The 20,474-nt window shown below is 38.0% G+C and overlaps 1 pseudogene across 1 annotated transcript; it reads right to left on the minus strand.

Moving 5' to 3' along the window:
• Window positions 1-552: 552 nt before the first annotated feature.
• On the minus strand, window positions 553-19,741 carry LOC307064901 (nucleoporin p54-like; annotated as a pseudogene). The gene is made up of 2 exons: window positions 19,396-19,741; window positions 553-2,064 (listed from the first exon to the last, which is right to left on the minus strand). The product of its transcript is annotated as a nucleoporin p54-like (transcript).
• Between the last annotated feature and the right edge of the window lie 733 nt (window positions 19,742-20,474).

Consider the following 20,474-nt stretch of genomic DNA (forward strand, 5'->3'; position numbering starts at 1 on the left):
CTTTATAGAATGAAACCATATTAATGATTAAATACTCCTGGATTTCCTTTACTCCTCCCATAGATGAATTCACAACTGTAAAAACTGATGCACATTTACATTCTGAAGTACAAATCCTCAGCAGCCAAGTAATTACACAGTTTATTTTGTTATGTGCAAAGTAGGCATTACATATTTACTTGCTATTTGAAGCAGAGTACAGGCTCAATGAAGAATAATCATTAAACACTGATTATTTTTAAGAACAATGCTATTGTAAAAATGTACAATAGTACATATTTCTGGTAATTATGTACTTCTCTTTTAAAGTAATTACAGCTTTTATAATAGATGTAAATCTTTTGAAGGCTATCTCTGAAGAGCAGTGAAATGACTGGTATTTCAGATTTGATGAATGATAATTTGTCAGTAATCTTCTCAAAAACCAAGTCAGGGGGAGGATTGCTTTTTGTTTTTGTTTTTTTTCTCCTCCATGTGGTCAGTTTCATTCTTAAGGACGGCCTGATATAACAAGATGTATTTCAAAAACCTTTAACACAAGTTTGTGAAATATCAACTGAAGACACCACCTCTGATGTGGATGGTTTCATTCAATCCATGTTCTACCAACTCATCTTCTAGGTCATCTTTTATGATGCTAATCAAGTGGCTAAGGTCTTCCTGTTGTTGTTTCAAATGCTGCTTGATTTCTCGTAAGAGGTCTGCATCTATGTAATATCTTTCTTCAGATTTGACTGCTCCAAAATGATTCTGCATCCTGATTTGGGACATCAGTTCATTTACCCAGTCCTTAAAATGAGTAGGGTATTTAGTTCACAATGAAATGTATCTAGCTGAATTTCATCAGCTTGGATGCCATATACACTCTTCCTCTGAATTTACTGTTTGATTAGGGCCTGAAGATTCTATGGGAATGTCCATGAGTTTCCTCTTATATTGTGCAATTTTGGCCATAGTTGTAGCTGTAGTTTAATTCTTCTGTAATTCACCAATATCTTCAAATATGATATCTAATCTGGTCTGATGCTGCTTAGTCATCTGATCTTGAACTTTCAGTTTTCAAAGAAGTTCTTTGAAACCCACCATTGGTACAGGAATTAAGTGTTCAGAATCAGGGTTATCCACTTTGACTTGCTCCCAGATAATAGGATCAACATCAGCAGGAGGATTCTGTAAAAGCTGTTTGATCTGTGCAGAAGAATGTTCTGTTCAAGTCATAGAAAGCATTACACAAAGTTGCTGCAACTGTGTTTTTATATTGGTTTGTTCAAAATGGGCATATATTATTGTAGCTGGGACTCTTCTTGAAGTAACATTTGGAGAACACTCAACAACATAAATGACAATTTCTGTCTGATCATCTGACAATGATTTAAAACCCTCTACATTTACAGTAAGGGTCTGGTTTCCTCCCAAAATTTTATTCAATGATTCTACCAATTGTTGTTGCTGGCTTTGAGTATCTGTTTCTTTTTTGTTGAAAACTAAAACCACTAGCGCATCTTCATGTTTATTATTGGGCATACAACTATAACCTACTGCCTTAAACCAGCAAAAGGGATTTTCTTGTTTGAATTCTGTTGGTGGAAAGCTACTGTTAAAATTTCCTTTTTCTGTTCCCCAAAAGGCCTGTAGTTAATTCCATTTTGCCAAAATAGCATCTCTCTCATCTCCCAGTAGCATTGGAACAGAAAGAGCACTTGCAGTATTTATCAGTTGTTTGAACTGGGCAGGAGCTTTTGTAGGCTGAATGAAGAGACCACCTAATGTAGTTTGTTGCTTCCACTGCTGCTGTGTATTAAATCCTCTAAATCCAAGTCTAGTTACCAAGTCAGTACCTAAACCATACTAGTTCCAGCTGTTGTGCCAAAATAAGTACCAAATCCAAAACTTTGTTCTGAGTAACACCAAAGAGTCCAGTAATGCTTGTGTTAGCTGGAGCAGAAAAGCTGAATGCAGAACCTGCTGTTGTAGATGTTGCCCCAAAAGCTCCAAACCCACCCATGGGGTTCTCGGTGGCTGCAGCGGTACCTGAGGTGCATGAGGGAGTCCCAAATTTGAAGGCTGCATTTCAGGGAGCAGGGGAATAAGGTGCTGCTCCCATGACACTCAGTGCACTCCCCAACAGCTAGCTTTTAAAGTGGTTATTTCAGTGTCCATTTTTTGTAAAAAGGAATAAATTACAAATCTATCCCATAAAATTTTGACATTTTTTAGATATGCATAGATATAACCTGGTCATTAACAGAAGCTTAACATATTTTAGCTATGTTCTTTTTAGGATTTGTGATCTGATTTTTCACCATTAAGTGCACTTTTATTAGGTACCTGTTGTGTGATAGAAAGTATTCTATTTTTAGGAATTCAAACAAAAAATTACCTAGTGTTTACACTCCAGAGACTTAAAGCCCAGGAGACAAATATATACATGAAAACCACAATGTAATATAGGGCCTTAAAATTTAAAAGTGCTGTTGAAGTTTAGCAATGTGATAGAGAAAATAAAATTAAGAAGCATAATGTAAATCAAGCATATAGTGTTCCTAAACATATGGAAAATTAGATGTGGAATATTAAAGTGTAAATAAGTAGAGCATTTAATATTGAAAGAGGTTAAAGTCAACATACAAAAATAATTTTCATTTTTTTGCACCAACAATGAGCTATCAGAAAACACTCTAATTTAGAATAACATCAAAAAGAGTAAAATATTTAGGAACAAATTTAACCAAGGAATTCAATGATCTATACACTGAAAAATATAAAACATTGTTGAAATAAATTGAAGAAGATACAAGTAAATGGAAGGATATTCCTTGTTCATGTATTGGAATAATTAATATTGTGAATGTGTCCATACAACCCAAAGCCATCTATAGATTCATGGTAATCCCTATCAAAAGTCTAATGGCTCTTTTTTCACAGAAAAAAATATCCTAAAATTCATATGGAACGACAAAAGACCCTGAATAGTCAAAACACTCTTTAGAAAGAACAAATCTGGAGGCATTACATTTCCTGCTTTCAAACCATATTACAAAACTATAGTAATCAAAAGAGTATGGCACTGACATAACAACAAACATATTGACCATTGGAACCAAAATAAAGAGCCCAGAAGTAAGTGAACACGTATATGGTCAACTAATATTTGACAATGGTGTCAAGAATATACAATGGGGGAAGGATAATCTCTTTAGTAAATAGTGTTAGGAAAACTGGATAGCCACATGTAAAAGAATGAAATCATACCCTTATTTTATACCATACAAAAAAATCAACTCAAAATGGACTGACTTAAATGTGAGACATTAAACCATAGGACCCCTAGAAGAAGGGAAAAGCTCCTTGACATTGGCCTTAGTAATAAGTTTCTGAATATCATAAAGCACAGGCAACAAAAGAAAAGATAAACACGTGAGACCACATCAAATTGACAGCTTTTACACAGCAAAGGAAAAAAAATCAACAAAATTAAAAGTCAACCTACTGAATGGAAGAAAATATTTGCAAACTATATATCTGATGAGGGGTTAGTATCCAAAATATATAAAGCACTCATAAAACTCAATGGAAAAAAAAACCTGACAACACCCTGATTAAAAAATGGGCAAAGAACCTGAATAGACATTTTTCCAAAGAAGACATACAAATGCCCAACAGGTATATGAAAAGGTCCTCAACATCACAAGTCATCAGAGAAATGCAAATCAAAATCACAATGAAATATGACTTCCCAACTGTTAGATGGCTACTATCAAATCTATGGCAAGTGTTGGCAAGGATGTAGTGAAAAGGAAACCCCTTGTATGTTGTTGATGGGAATGTAAACTGTTATAGTCATTATGGAAAACAGTATTGAGTTTCTGCAAAAATGTAAAAATACAACTACCATATGATCCAGTAATTTCTCTTCTGGGTATAAACCCCAAAGTAATGAAATCAGTAACTCTAAGGGATATTTGTGCTTCCATGTTTATTACAGCATTATTCACAATAACTAAGGTGTGGAAACAACCTAAACGTCCATTGACAGATGAATGAATATAGAAAACGTGGTATACACACAGAAACACCACACACCACACACACACACACACATACACACACCCCTCACACACACTGGCCTATTTTTCAGCCATAGAAAAACCTGGATGAATCTGGAAGACATTATGCTTAGTGAAATAAGCCAGACACAAAAAGACAAGTATCACATGATTTCTTTATCTGTGGAATCTAAAAAAGTTGAATATGCAGAAGTAGGGAGTCGAATGCTGGTTACCAAGGGTAGGAAGGTACAGGAAATGGGTAAATGTTGGTCAAAGGATATGAAGTTGCATTTATACAGGATGAAGGAGTCTAGAGATCTAATGTATAACATACATATGAGTCTATAACATATAGTGAATATCCCACAATAAACATGTAAAAGTAGCTTCAAGGGCCTCCCTGGTGGCGCAGTGGTTGAGAGTCCGCCTGCCGATGCAGGGGATACGGGTTTGTGCCCCGGTACGGGAGGATCCCATATGCTGCAGAGCTGGGCCCGTGAGCCATGGCCGCTGGGCCTGCGCGTCCGGAGCCTGTGCTCCGCAACGGGAGAGGCCGCAGCAGTGAGAGGCCCGCGTACCGCAAAAAAAAAAAAAAAAAAAAAAAAAAAAAAAAAAAAAAAAAAAGTAGCTTCAAAATAAAAGATTTGAGTTACAGTCTATAGAAGATGGAAATAACTATTCCAGGGAAAGGTCTTTGGGTTTCTCAGCAAACAAACTAACTAAGGTTTTATTTTAGGATAACCAAGACACAGAATATATATTAATATAATAGAAGATATTTACAGTATTTGTCCAAAGTTCTGTATTATTTCTCACTTATGTAAATATTGTTAATATTATTAACTTTTCCCATTACCTTTACAGTAAAAACAATCATGTCAATGTCATGTCAATGTTTTACATTCTCTTACACCCTTTGTCAAGTAACTTTCTTCTCAAGGTTCTCATTAATGATATAATCAACTATTGTCTTACACTTCAAACTATTTTTTAAGGGGAGAGTCAAGTATGTGGGTAATATACATGTTTAAATATATATATTTAAAAATTTAACTATTACATTTTATATATTTAAACATTTTTCCATATACATATTTCAAACCCAGGTCACCTCATTTTTCTCTCACTAACTTAGCATTGTCTTCTTGCCTCAAAATTTATGCTCTTCCCCAAACCATTCTTTTGTCTTCAAAAATACTTTTTAAGTATAATTTTAATACATTATTTTGTTACCCCAAAGATACCTTTTTCTTAGAGCCTTTAACTTGTATTCATAGAACTACATCCAATATATAGCTTAATCTTACCTTACTTATTTCTCTAGCCTTACTGTTTTCCTTTCATTCCTCAGATTCTACATTTCCTTCATTGTTAAATCCCTGTATTTTCCCACAGGTATGTTGCTCTAGTAGATTTTGCATGTTTTACTTTTGCTCCAAACATCTCTATTCTTTAGCTTAGCTTTCCTAAGAAATCTTTGGTTCCCATTTTCCTCAGTTTAGATTACCAGCAATTACCAAATTTTATGGTATAATAATTTTGTAAACAAATATTGTAAATTGTTAATGGTGGATCTTTTTTCAGCCTTTCTGAGTAAAAATACTTTACCTAAGCTAATCCAAAATGTCCATTACTTAAGTGAAAATTTCTGACAAAAAGTAAATACTGATTTTATATAATAGTATTATATAATATACAAAATATTTGCAAAATATGTTTTTGTCTTAGATTATTTTTCAAATTTTTATATCTGAATTCTGTATAACATAGGCTTAGATCAGAGATTTTCCTGCTATTATAGAGAATATAACCCTTTTATTTACAAAAATTTGGCACACTTTATGGTAATAGGATATGTCATAGAGGAAATAAAATAATCTGCCTCATTTCCAAACCCAAAGGAATTGTGACATAGAGAAAGATTAACGGTTATATATATAGAATGGAATTGTGATATAGAGAAAGATTAATGGGTGTATGTATAGATTGGAATTAATTGGTGTATGTATAGGATGGAAGAAAAAATGCTTGATCTACTAGAGATTGGACCTCTGAAAAACACTGAGGAGTCTAAGGATAGCTTAATTCCAGATTAAAGCAAACCATCTAGAAGGCAATACTCTCCATGAGTAAGTCAGGAAGACTCAACATAATGGTATTAGTTGTCAAAATTAACTAGGAACTCCAGCAGGGAAAGCCATATCTCATGGGAAAGTGAATTTTCCCCAAAGGCATGTGACAGAAGACAGTGAATCTCCAAATCCTGTCATAGAATCAGTTTGTGCCTTCACCCTGTTTCACATGGATGCATAAGCATGACCTCAACACTAAATAAATAAATAAATAACCTACTTTATAGAAAGGAATGGGGGAAGAAATGTAGATTTGTTGTTTCTAAGTGAGAGTTTTATCTCCAGGGAGCATTTACATTATCCTATATTTTTGATCTGATGCAATATTTAGTTAACTGTCTTTATCTCCCTAGTAATATTTTGATAAAGAATTGGCAGAGAAATTAGTATTCAAGTAAACTAAAATCAAATATGTTTACTTTATCTATGAATTTGAGTTACAGTGTGAGTTAATTTGCAAAACCTTTGTATAATTATCTATTTTCTTATCAGTTTTTCTATCCAAAATATGAATTCCTTAATTCATGTGTCATGCATTTTCCATCTATATATTGTCTACCTCAGGACCAGCCCATGCTGAGTATACAATAGTTGCTTACTATTAAATATTTGAATAAAGACATGTTAAATTAAAGGCAGATGGTGGATACAAGATTAAAGAGCATATAGTACAGTTTAAGAAGTATTTATAAATCTACAGTAATGGAAAAAGCTATAAATGAATAGGCTTTCAGCAGGTTTTCCATATTTTTTCTACATTTGCTTCTTTTTGTCCCCCTTCTCTACTTTTCAAGGATAGTGTTTAAAAAAATAATTAATGCATATTTAATTTAGGGGCAGAATTACACAATGTAGTCACATGATAACATTTATATTTTAGTAAGTTTCCTCAGACAGCAGTCTAGGATATTTATTCAAAAGGAGGAGTCCTGAAAAAAGAATAAAATTAGAAGACTGTTACAGGGGTCATGGAGATATAAATTTTAAAAGTTATTATAGTTTTCCAAATCAGATTTTATTCAAATATGTAATGCTCATTTCACCCTTCTTATTTTATGCATGAAGATATTTATTGTTATTTATGGATAGGAAATCTTTCCTTTTTTTCTCTGAAATATATTTACATGTAATTTTTCTCCTCTGAAAAGAAAGCTTATGCAATATTATAGAAAAATGTATCATCACTTAGGAGATAATGAAAATGTTACTAAAAAACTACTTTCATATTCCAAATAATGTTTTTTAAGTCATATTTTAATGCAGCTTTCCAAAATATGTCAAAAATAAAATATTACCTTCAGGAAGTGTGTGAATGTAGGTTAAATGATTTAGACATTCCCTTCCTTCCTTCCTTCCTTCCTTCCTTCCCTCCTTCCTTTCTTCAGTGTTGCCTTCATCCTTTCCATCCTCCTTTCTCTTCCCTACTCTTCTCTTCCTTTTCTCTACTTTCATTTCTTGCCTCTTCTGGGGGAAATAAAAAAACAACAAACTTTTGACATGGGGTATCACTAGTAATACTTGTGGTAAATACTTAATAACCAGCAGGAGGTGAATAACAAGGAAGCCCTGATTTGTGGATTTAATTATCATGGTGTAAATATTATGCCATGCTCCATTTCAAGCTACCAACCTGTTATCAAATGCTAGCAAAATTCCTGAAAATTTAGCATTCAGTGCCAAGAGACAGTTAAAGCTCACTGCAGCATACCACTGTTTACTTTGGACAGCCTAGAGAATACAAGTTTGTACACCATAAGGACCTTCAGATTTGAAAGGGCTATTTATGTAGAGTCGTACTTGTTATCTGACCCTAGAAGTATGAACTGGTACAAGTAATAGATATTTGTAGTCCCATGAGGAGTGGATTCCTTAAAAAAAAAATGGAGTAGTTGGAGTAGCTCAACAATGAAACCATTTATGTACATAACATGAGAATTTATTTTCCTGTAATAGTGTGTTTGCTGATTTGAAGGTTCTACATGGATTGTAATGTTACTAATAGTTTTAAAATACCATGAAATAAAGTCTTAGATTGTAAATTCATCAGGAAAAAATGCAAAACATCCAGGTAAAATTATCAAGTCACTTATAGAGAAAATCAGGTCAACACCAGCTTTTTTATAACATACAAAATAAGACAACAGTGAAATAATATTTTAAGAATGGCAAAGAAAAAAAGAGTGAGCAAAATTTTAAACTTCAGACAAGCTGTCCTTCAACCATAAAGAATATTAGAATAATGGAATTTGTAAGAATATAGTCATGTTTCTTTTCTGAAGAATCAACTAGATTGCTGAAACTTCAGTGAAGAACTATGGTCAGCAATAAATATATTTAACTCTAGCTACTATAATCAAACAAAGGTGTACGTCCTAAAATTGTCAATCATGGTACAACTTTCCTACTTAAATGATGAAACTTTCAATATAAATATTAAAACTAAAAAACAATTGTTTTAAGTGTTATTTCTACCCCATTGTGTTGTTTGTTTTTCTTTGAGGACTCCCATTTGCACTTTGTATTAGGGTTGGTTTAGGGTTAGAGTCTGAGTGTTCTAAATATTTCACTTTCTCATTTTTTGTGCACATTATATTGTTTTTATTCTCTTCACTGTTTTGTTTCTCTTCACAGTGACACTTATTGATCGTCTTATAACTCTGTCTTCCTTTTTTGTTTTGATCGGGTGATTTTCTTCAGTGAATTTTCTGAATTCTCTTCTCACATCTTACTGTTATTATTTTTAAAATTCTACGCTGAATTTTACAAATTACTGATTTATTGTGTACTTTCTTAGATATAAAATCTAATTTAAAGATATTTATGTTGGAGCATTTTTTATAGTTTTTTCCTGCTAGCCTAGTGTTTTCATAATGTGAAGATTTGCTTCTCACTTTTTTCTATTGTCTTAAATTGCTCTTTATGTATGATTTCTGACTTTTTTTCTGTTTATTATATTAAATGTTTTAAACTTTCATTAAAACAAGGTAACAATTGTTTCTATAAATGATGTGAAGTGTTTCATTAGCTCATTAAATTTCTGATTGCAAGATCAACTCTACTATTAGTAAAATGAAGTGCATTTAGTTCAATAAAATATTTCATTAGAAACAAACAAACAAACAAAAACCATGAAATAGAAAATATCATTTGAGGTTGGACAAAGGGAAGATGGCGAAAGAGTAAGACGCGGAGATCACCTTCCTCCCCACAGATACATCAGAAATTCATCTACACGTGGAACAACTCCAACAGAACACCTACTGAACGTTGACAGAAGACCTCAGACCCCCCAAAAGGCAAGAAACTCCCCACATACCTGGGTAGGTCAAAAGAAAAAAAAAGAATAAACAGAGACAATAGGATATGGACGGGACCTGCACCAGTGGGAGGGAGCCATGAAGGAGGGAAGGTTTCTACACACTACAAGCCCCTTCGCGGGCGGAGACTGCAGGTGGCGGAGGGGGAAAGCTTCAGAGTAGCGGAGGAGAGCACAGCAACAGGGGTGAGGAGGGCAAAGCAGAGAGATTCCAGCACAGAGGATCGGTGCCCTCAGGCACACACCAGCCCGAGAGGCTTGTCTGCTCGGCCGCCGGGGCGGGCGGGGCTGGGAGCTGAGGCTCGGGTATCGGCTTTCAGTCAGAGCGCAGGGAGAGGACTGTGGCTGGCGGCAGGAAGAGAGCCTGAAGGAGTTAGTGCACCACGGCGAGCCCGGAGGGAGTCCGGGGAAAGGGTCTGGAGCTACCGGAGAGGCAAGAGACTTTTTTCCCTTTTGTTGCCTGGTGCGCGAGGAGAGGGCATTAAGAGGGCTGTTTGGGGAGGTGCCGGAGACAGGGGCGAGCCGCGGGTAAGGCGTGGACCTCGGAGACGGGCGTGGGACGCTGGGGCGGCAGATGCTGCCGCCTCCGCCGCTGACTGCCGCCGCCGCCGGCCACCGCCCGCGGCCGCCGCAGGCCGCCGCCGCCGCCGCCGCCGGCCGCCGCCGCCGCCGCCGCCGGCCGCCGCCGCCGCCGCCGCCGGCCGCCGCCGCCGCCGCCGCCGGCCGCCGCCGCGGGGCCTGTGTGAGAGCGTGGGTCACTGTCCGCCCCGACTTCCGGGAGGCCTGTGCACCCCGCCACTGCCGGGGTCCCGGGACCCGGGGACGGCTTTCCCGGGAGGGCGCACGGAGCGCCACGGACTGCTGCAACGTCACGCAGGCATCTGCCGCCGCAGGCCCGCCCCACACTGCGCGCCCCTCCCTCCCCTCTGCCTGAGTGAGCCAGAGCCCCTGAATCAGCGGCTCCTTTAAACCCGTCCTGTCTGAGCGAAGAACGGACGCCCTCCGGCGACCTACGAGCAGAGGCGGGGCCAGGTCCAAGGCTGAGACCCGGGAGTTGTGAGAGCAGAGACAGGGAAATCTCTCTGTGCAGCCTCGGTGGCAGCGGATTAAAGCTCCACGGTCCATTTGATGTGCCCTGCGTCTGTGGAGTGCATGAATGGACAGCGAATCATCCCAAATTGAGGAAGTGGACTTTGAGGACAAGATTTAAGACTTTCCCCCCTTTTTCCTCTTTTTACAACGAATTATCCCAGATTAAGGAGGTGGACTTAGCAAGATTTCAGACCTCTCGCCCTTTTCCTCTTTTTACAATGAATTATCCCAAATTGAGGAGGTGGACTTGGAGAGCAAGATTTTTGATTTTCCCCCCTGCTCTCTTTTTGTGAATGTGTATTTGTAATCTTCTGTGTAAGATTCTCTCTGTATAGCTTTGCTTCCAGCATATGTCCCAGGGTTCTATCGGTCCGTGTTTTTTATCAATAATTACTTTTTAATTTTAATAACACAACTATATTTCATACTTTATTCTATTTTACTTTACCTGCTCTTTCTTTTTTCCTACCTTCCCTTCCTCCCTCCCTCCCTCCGCTCCTCCTTTCCTTCTTTCTTTTTCCTTCCTCCCTCCCTCCCTCCCAACCTTCTTCTTTCAACTTTCTTTTTCTTTCCTTCCTCCCTCCCTCCCTCCTGTCTTTCTTTCTTTCTTTCCTTCCTCCCTCCCTCCCTCCCTCCCTTCTTCCATTCACTCCTCCTTTTGCTTTCATTCCTCCCTCCCTCCCTCATTTCTTTCCTTCTTTCTTTCCATCCTTCCTCCCTCCCTCCCTCCTTTCTTTCTTTCTTCCTTCCTTCCTTCCTTTCTTCTCTTCTTCCTTTCTTTCCCTCTCTCTTTCTTTCTTCTACTAATACTTTCTTTCTACTGTTTCTCACAGTTATTCTGAGCCGGGTGGATGAAAGGCTCTTGGTTCTGCAGCCAGGAGTCAGTGCTGTGCCTCTGAAGTGGGAGAGCCAACTTCAGGACACAGGTCCACAAGAGACCTCCCAGCTCCACATAATATCAAGCAGCGAAAATCTCCCAGGGATCTCCATCTCAACACCAGCACCCAGCTTCAGTCAACGACCAGCAAGCTACAGTGCTGGTCACCCTATGCCAAGCAACTAGCAAGGCAGGAACACAACCCCACCCATTAGCAGAGAGGCTGCCTAAAAACATAATAAGGCCACAGGCACCCTAAAACACTCCACCGGACGTGGACCTGTCCACCAGAAAGGCAAGATCGAGCCTCGGCCACCAGAACACAGGCTCTAGTCCCCCCCACCAGGAAACCTACACAACCTACTGAAACAACCTTAGCCATGGGGGACAGACAACAAAAACAATGGGAACTACTAATCTGCAGCCTGCAAAAAGGAGACACCAAACACAGTAACATAAGCAAAATGAGAAAGCAGAAAAACACACAGCAGGTGAAGGAGCAAGATAAAAACCTACCAGGCCTAACAAATGAAGAGGTAATAGGCAGTCTACCTGAAAAAGAATTCAGAATAATGATAGTAAAGCTGATCCAAGATTCTATTTCCAAGATCCAAAATCTTGGACATAGAATAGACAATATGCAAGAAACAGTTAACAAGGACCTAGAAGAAATAAAGATGAATCAAGCATCGATTAAAAACACAATAAATGAAATGAAAAATACTCTAGATGGAATCAATAGCAGAATAACTCAGGCAGAAGAATGGATAAGTGACGTGGAAGATAAAATAGTGGAAATAACTAATGCAGAGAAAAATAAAGAAAAAAGAATGAAAAGAACAGAGGACTGTCTCAGAGACGTCTGGGACAACATTAAACGCACCAACATTCGAATTATAGGGGTTCCAGAAGAAGAAGAGAAAAAGAAAGGGACTGAGAAAATATTTGAAGAGATTATAGTTGAAAACTTCCGTAATATGGGAAAGGAAATAGTTAATCAAGTCCAGGAGGCACAGAGAGTCCCATACAGAATAAATCCAAGAAGAAATACGCCAAGACACATATTAATCAAACTGTCAAAAATTAAACACAAAGAAATCATATTAAAAGCAGCAAGGGAAAAACAACAAATAACACACAAGGGAATCCCCATCAGGTTAACAGCTGAACTCTCAGCAGAAACTCTACAAGCCAGAAGGGAGTGGCAGGACATAATTAAAGTGATGAAGGAGAGAAACCTGCAACCAAGATTACTCTACCCAGCAAGGATCTCATTCAGATTTGATGGAGAAATTAAAACGTTTACAGACAAGCAAAAGCTGAGAGAGTTCAGCACCACCAAACCAGCTTTACAACAAATGCTAAAGGAACTTCTCTAGGCAAGAAACACAACAGAAGGAATATACCTACAATAATGAACCCAAAGCAATTAAGGAAATGGGAATAGAAACATACATATCAATAATTACCTTAAATGTAAATGGACTAAATGCTCCCACCAAAAGACACAGAGTGGCTGAATGGATACAAAAACAAGACCCATATATATGCTGTCTACAAGAGACCCACTTCAGACCTAGAGACACATACATATTGAAAGTAAGGGGATGGAAAAAGATATTCCATGCAAATGGAAATCAAAAGAAAGCTGGAGTAGCAATTCTTATATCAGACAAAATAGACTTTAAAATAAAGACTATTAGAAGAGACAAAGAAGGACACTACATAATGATAAAGGGATCGATCCAAGAAGAAGATATAACAATTGTAAATATTTATGCACCCAACATAGGAGCACCTCAATACATAAGGCAAATACTAACAGCCATAAAAGGGGAAATCGACAGTAACACACTCATAGTAGGGGACTTTAACACCCCACTTTCACCAATGGACAGATCATCAAAAATGAAAATAAATAAGGAAACACAAGCTTTAAATGATACATTAAACAAGATGGACTTAGTTGATATTTATAGGACATTCCATCCAAAAACTACAGAATACACATTTTTCCAAGTGCTCATGGAAAATTCTCCAGTATAGATCATATCTTGGGTCACAAATCAAGCCTTGGTAAATTTAAGAAAATTGAAATTGTATCAAGTATCTTTTCCGACCACAATGCTATGAGACTAGACATCAATTACAGGAAAAGATCTGTAAAAAATACAAACACATGGAGGCTAAACAATACACTACTCAATAACGAAGTGATCACTGAAGAAATCAAAGAGGAAATAAAAAAATACCTAGAAACAAATGACAATGGAGACACGACGACCCAAAACCTATGGGTTGCAGCAAAAGCAGTTCTAAGGGGGAAGTTTATAGCAATACAATCCCACCTTAGGAAACAGGAAACATCTCGAGTAAACAACCTGACCCTGCAACTAAAGCAATTAGAGAAAGAAGAACAAAAAACCCCCAAAGTTAGCAGAAGGAAAGAAATCATAAAGATCAGATCAGAAATAAATGAAAAAGAAATGAAGGAAACGATAGCAAAGATCAACCAAACTAAAAGCTGGTTCTTTGAGAAGATAAACAAAATTGACAAACCATTAGCCAGACTCATCAAGAAAAGAAGGGAGAAGACGCAAATCAATAGAATTAGAAAAGAAAAAGGAGAAGTAACAACTGACACTGCAGAAATACAAAAGATCATGAGAGATTACTACAAGCAACTCTATGCCAGTAAAATGGACAACCTGGAAGAAATGGACAAATTCTTAGAAATGCACAACCTATCAAGACTGACTCAGGAAGAAATAGAAAATATGAATAGACCATCACAAGCACTGAAATTGAAACTGTGATTAAAAATCTTCCATCAAACAAAAGCCCAGGACCAGGTGTCTTCACAGGCGAATTCTATCAAACATTTAGAGAAGAGCTAACACCCATCCTTCTCAAACTCTTCCAAACAATATCAGAGGAAGGAACACTCCCAAACTCATTCTACGAGGCCACCATCACCTTGATACCAAAACAAGGCAAGGATGTCACAAAGAAAGAAAACTACAGGCCAATATCACTGATGAACATAGATGCAAAACTCCTCAACAAAATACTAGCAATCAGAATCCAACAGCACATTAAAAGGATCATACACCATGATCAAGTGGGGTTTATTCCAGGAATGCAAGGATTCTTCAATATATGCAAATCAATCAATGTGATACACCATATTAAAAAGTTGAATGAGAAAAACCATATGATCATCTCAATAGATGCAGAGAAAGCTTTCGACAAAATTCAACACCCATTTATGATAAAAACTCTGCAGAAAGTAGGCATAGAGGGAACTTTCCTCAACATAATAAAGGCCATATATGACAAACCCACAGCCAACATTGTCCTCAATGTTGAAAAACTGAAACCATTTCCACTAAGATCAGGAACAAGACAAGGCTGCCCACTCTCACCACTCTTATTCAACCTAGTTTTGGAAGTTTTAGCCACAGCAATCAGAGAAGAAAAGGAAATAAAAGGAATCCAAATTGGAAAAGAAGAAGTAAAGCTGTCACTGTTTGCAGATGACATGATACTATACATAGAGAATCCTAAAGATGCTACCGAAAAACTACTAGAGCTAATCAATGAATTTGGTAAAGTAGCAGGATACAAAATTAATGTATATAAATCTCTGGCATTCCTGTACACTAATGATGAAAATCTGAAAATGAAATCAAGAAAACACTCCCATTTACCATTGCAAAAAAAAGAATAAAATATCTAGGAATAAAACTACCTAAGGAGACAAAAGACCTGTATGCAGAAAATTATAAGACACTGATGAAAGAAATTAAAGATGATACAAATAGATGGAGAGATATACCATGCTCCTGGATTGGAAGAATCAATATTGTGAAAATGACTCTACTACCCAAAGCAATCTACAGATTCAATGCAATCCCTATCAAACTACCACTGGCATTTTTCACAGAACTAGAACAAAAAATTTCAAAATTTGTTTGGAAAAACAAAAGACCCCGAATAGCCAAAGCAATCTTGAGAACGAAAAACGGAGCTGGAGGAATCAGGCTCCCTGAGTTCAGTCTCTACTACAAAGCTACAGTAATTAAGACAGTGTGGTACTGGCATAAAAACAGTAAGATAGATCAATGGAACAGGATAGAAAGCCCAGAGATAAACCCACGCACATATGGTCAACTTATCTTTGATAAAGGAGGCAGGAATGTACAGTGGAGAAAGGACAGCCTCTTCAATAAGTGGTGCTGGGAAAACTCGACAGGGACATGTAAAAGTTTGAGATTAGATCATTCCCTAACACCATACACAAAAATAAGCTCAAAATGGATTAAAGACCTAAATGTAACGCCAGAAACTATCAAACTCTTAGAGGAAAACATAGGTAGAACACTCTATGACATAAATCACAGCAAGATCGTTTTTGACCCACCTCCTAGAGAAATGGAAATAAAAACAAAGATAAACAAATGGGACCTAATGAAACTTCAAAGCTTTTGCACAGCAAAGGAAATCATAAACAAGACCAAAAGACAACCCTCAGAATGGGAGAAAATATTTGCAAATGAAGCAACTGACAAAGGATTAATCCCCAAAATTTATAAACAGCTCATGCAGCTCAATAGCAAAAAACCAAACAAGCGAATCCAAAAATGGGCAGAAGACTTAAATAGGCATTTCTCCAAAGAAGATATACAGACTGCCAACAAACACATGAAAGAATGCACAACATTACTAATCATTAGAGAAATGCAAATCAAAACTACAATGAGATATCATCTCACACCAGTCAGAATGGCCATCATCAAGAAATCTAGAAACAATAAATGCTGGAGAGGGTGTGGAGAAAAGGGAACACTCTTGCACTGCTGGTGAGAATGTGAATTGGTACGGCCACTATGGAGAACAGTATGGAGGTTCTTTAAAAGACTAAAAATAGAACTACCATATGACCCAGCAATCCCACTACTAGGCATACACCCTGAGAAAACCATAATTCAAAAAGAGACATGTACCAAAATGTTCATTGCAGCTCTATTCACAATAGCCCGGAGCTGGAAACAACCTAAGTGTCCATCATCGGATGAATGGATAAAGAAGATGTGGCACATATATACAATGGAATATTACTCAGCCATAAAAAGAAACGAAACTGAGCTATTTGTAATGAGGTGGATAGACCTAGAGTCTGTCATACAGAGTGAAGTAAGTCAGAAAGAGAAAGACAAATACCGTATGCTAACACATATATATGGAATTTAAAAAAAAAATGTCATGAAGAACCTAGGGGTAAAACGGGAATAAAGACACAGACCTACTTGAGAATGGACTTGAGGATATGGGGAAGGGGAAGGGTAAGCTGTGACAAAGCGAAAGAGAGGCATGGACATATATACACTACCAAACGTAAGGTAGATAGATAGTGGGAAGCAGCCGCAGAGCACAGGGAGATCAGCTCGGTGCTTTGTGACCGCCTGGAGGGGTGGGATGGGGAGGGTGGGAGGGAGGGAGATGCATGATGGAAGGGATGTGGGAACAGATATATATGTATGACTGATTCACTTTTTTATAAAGCAGAAACTAGTAAAAATAAAAATAAAAAAAAAGAAAATATCATTTGAAACAAGGTACTAACCCAGAATAGCAATTCACTATGTCAAATTTTAACATAAATAAATAATTTCAGGTCTTCTGCACTAAGTCCTCTAATTATTTTGACTTTTCAGAAAAACAAGAATAATTTTTCCTTTGCTAGTACAGGGAATGTTTTCATTCAATTCTCATGATATCTCACAAATGAAGGAATAAAATGTTCTAAAACTTGATAACCAAGGGCTATGCTATGTCAATTTAACACTTTATGCTTTTCAAAGGATTTTGACAGTGATGTTCACATATGTTTACACATGATACTCTTTCTGGGCACTAATGAATTAGTTACATGTGTATGTTTGCTTCTAAAATATATTCCTATGTTCTTTCTCTGTTCTAGTTTTAAAACATCTATGGGTATGATTAGTAAGTAAGGAATATTTTTGTCTAAAATTCTGCATAAGCTAGGGCATTACTGGGTGTGTTATGATGGAAGATGTTTATGATATTTAGTTTTGATATTTATTTTTACACTGGTTTGGAAGGAAGGTAGGAAGAAGGAAAGAAAGGAATAAAACTTGCATGCACAAGTATGTCATATAATGAGGACAAATGAGCATTTTCTCTTTTTCTAAGTTTAGTTGCTAACTTCATTAGCGATGCCATCAACAGCTTGACTAACAACAGAGCTTTCATCTTCTGCAAGGAGCTTATGTATCTTTCTGACTTTGTTCTTTGATTGTGCCACCTTATTTGTTGTTACAAATCAATACTTGTGCAGATATTGAGCAGGTCAGAACTTAACGTTTTACCTGGGGATTGAGAAACATGGAATAAAACCCAAGAGAGTGGCAAACACGCCCCGATCAATGGTGTGCATGTTTCTTCTTCCCACATTATTTGGAATATATTTTGGTGAAATAAAATGTAGCACAATTGTTAACCTCTATTTCATATATCACTCATATATGTTTACTTATCTGATCTAGGTTTTAGAGTGTTACAACTGTCTATAGCATTAAGATATTTATCTTAGTTAAAAAATAAACATATGACTCAAATTAGTAGTTTATGGTAATTGATTATTTCAATTGATGCATAGATATCATTTTCCACATTTTTTTTTCTAAACTTATTTATTTTATTTTTTATTTATTTTTGGCTGGTTGGGTCTTTGATGTTGTGCACAAGCTTTCTGTAGTTTCAGTGATCGGGGCTACTCTTCATTTTAGTGTGTGGCCTTCTCAGTGTGGTGGCTTCTCTTGTTATGGAGCATGGGTTCTATGTGCTTCAGTAGTTGTGGTATGCAGGCTCAGTAGTTGTGGCTTGTGAGCTCTAGAATGCAGGCTCAGTAGTTGTGGCACATGGGCTTAGGTGCTCTGCAGCATGTGGGATCTTCCTGGACCAGGGATTGAATCTGTGTCCCCTGCATTGGCAGGCAGATTCTTAGCCACTATGCCACCAGGGAACTCCCTGTATATATGTTTGAAAATTAATAAATACATAAAGAACATATTGAATATTGTTCCTACAATTAGTCATTCAAAATATTTTTTTTACTTTTCAAATCTCCTTATAGAGGTGTCTTTTATACACAATAAAATGCACCCACTTTAAACATACAGTTGAATGAGTTTCCAAAAATGTGTATGTCCAGTTAATCACCATCTCAATGAAGATATACAACATTTATATTCCACCAGAAAGTTCAATTTTGTCTTTTTATAGCCAATACCCCTACTCAAACCCGACCCAAGGCTACAGCTCATTCGTTTTCTGTCACTTTAGTTTTGACTATTATAGATATTCATATTAATACAATGCCAGCTTCACATAAAAAAAACAGTGTTCGTTAAATAGCATGCAGGTACAACTTTATAAACATCATTACTACAAGTACGTATGAAGACTTCTCTAAATGCAGCACAAAAACATATCACATCCATTTCTTGAAAGAATACTTGTCTCAAACATAAAAATAGGGAGAGGGGTCAAGATGGCAGTGTAGAAGGACATGGAGTTCACCTCTTTCTACAAGAGCATCAGGAATAAATCTGAAAATGGAACAATTCTCACAGAGAATCTGCTGAACACTAGCAGAGAACCTCGGACACCTAAAAGGACAAGAAATATTCCCTCGTAACCAGGTAGTGTGAAAGAGAGAAAAGGAAAAAAAAAAGGGGGAAGTGGGACTGGACCAATGCCCCTGGGTGGGGGGAGCTAAAGGAGAGGAGAGAGAAGCCTCCTCACCAGTGGGGAGATCAGCTGAAACAGATGTAGAGCTTTGGGGGCCCAGAGGAGAACACTGTAACTGGTCTGTGACAGGAAAGACAGAGTAAGACCTACACAGATGGTCTATACGCAGCCCTGCATGTCTGAGCCTGAGATGTGTGTCTGCCAGATCAGACGGGAGCTGGGGGCCAGAACGTGGGTTTGGAGAGCAGGTCTGGGGAGGAGACTGTTGATGGCTGCTCAGAGACAGCCTGAGGTGATAAGACTGAGGAGCTCTGCAACTGGGAATGCTCCTGGAAGAAGCCAGGAGCTCCTTAGAACTGAAGCACCATTGTTGAGTGACATACAAAAAGCAGGCTGCCAATGCAACCTCTCTGCCCACGTGCCTACCCCCACCTCTGCAGGCACTAGGAGGGCCTCTCTGCAGAGCAGGTTCATGTGTATCTGCTGGTTGCTGCATCTGCACCCTACTGCCTGGGCAGGGAGCAGATGCCTGTGAGTGACCCACACACAGAGGTGGGGCTGAAACCAAAGCTGAGTCTCAGGCAGTATGCGACTAAGGATAAAGAGCTGAAATCTCTCCTTGCAGCTTCATGAACCTCAGATTAAACCCCCATGACTGGCTTGGTAAAGTCAGCATCTGTGGAACATCTGAACAGACAAGTGCTCATGCAACTGAGATAGGTCTAGCTTTAACAACTGTGGACTTTCTGAGCATGTACACATGGGAGCTGGACCAAGTCAGATTCTGAGCTGCCCTCATGGCACCCACAGTGGTTCCAGATCCATGATTACTGCAATCCTGGGACCTGGCTTCAGTGTATCTATGCTGGTGGTATAGTGAAAACAGCACTTGAGAGACACCAGAGTCAGTTGCTGGTATAGCTGTGGTTAAGGTGTGGATAAGAACAATGGCAACAACAGAGTAACTTGTGAGCTTGCACAATGGGTGAAAGGTGGCACAATAGAGCATACTCACAGGTAAACAGATCCAGAGAAGGAATACTCAGTGGCTTCTCTCCCAGTGGGAGTGCTCCAATCTTGCCTAACTTATACCCCTTACACCACAAATCAGAAACACAGCTAAGAAACAGAACTGGAGGCTTCTACTGGAACAACCAAGGAGCAGACCCTGTCCATAACAGGGCAATGACAATCACAGAGCAAAGGGGAGGCCCCGCTCAATATCCAGG

Source organism: Hyperoodon ampullatus (genome assembly GCF_949752795.1).
Source record: "Hyperoodon ampullatus genome assembly, chromosome: 16".
Classification (NCBI taxonomy): Eukaryota; Metazoa; Chordata; class Mammalia; order Artiodactyla; family Ziphiidae; genus Hyperoodon; species Hyperoodon ampullatus.